Raw genomic sequence first — 356 nt, 5'->3', positions numbered from 1 at the left:
GGAGCCAGGGCCTCCCCCACCGCTGTTTTTTTAATCCAGAACTGCTGAGGCTCCTTTGGGTCTGTTTCAGAGCTGCTGGGGGCAGTGTTGTGTTCCCTCGCGGCGAGCGCGTTTCGAGCAATCCTTGCTCCTCAGCGACAGCAGCCGGCCGCTTTTTGCGGGAGCTTCTCCAGAGCAGCTCCTAGAAACACCCTGAAGAAAAACACCCACTTAATTTTTCGTCTGCGAGGGGTCCTTCTGCCACTTAATTTCCCATTTCAGCAACAGGACCCCCCACACCTCCCTACGAGGGGTCCTTCCCCAAAAACCCTGGCACCACCACCTCTGTCTCTTCCAGGGGAATACATCAAGACGTG

This window comes from Mesitornis unicolor, unplaced genomic scaffold, assembly GCF_000695765.1.
Source record: "Mesitornis unicolor isolate BGI_N332 unplaced genomic scaffold, ASM69576v1 scaffold33037, whole genome shotgun sequence".
Classification (NCBI taxonomy): Eukaryota; Metazoa; Chordata; class Aves; order Mesitornithiformes; family Mesitornithidae; genus Mesitornis; species Mesitornis unicolor.
Note: the sequence above shows the minus strand (reverse complement) of the source record.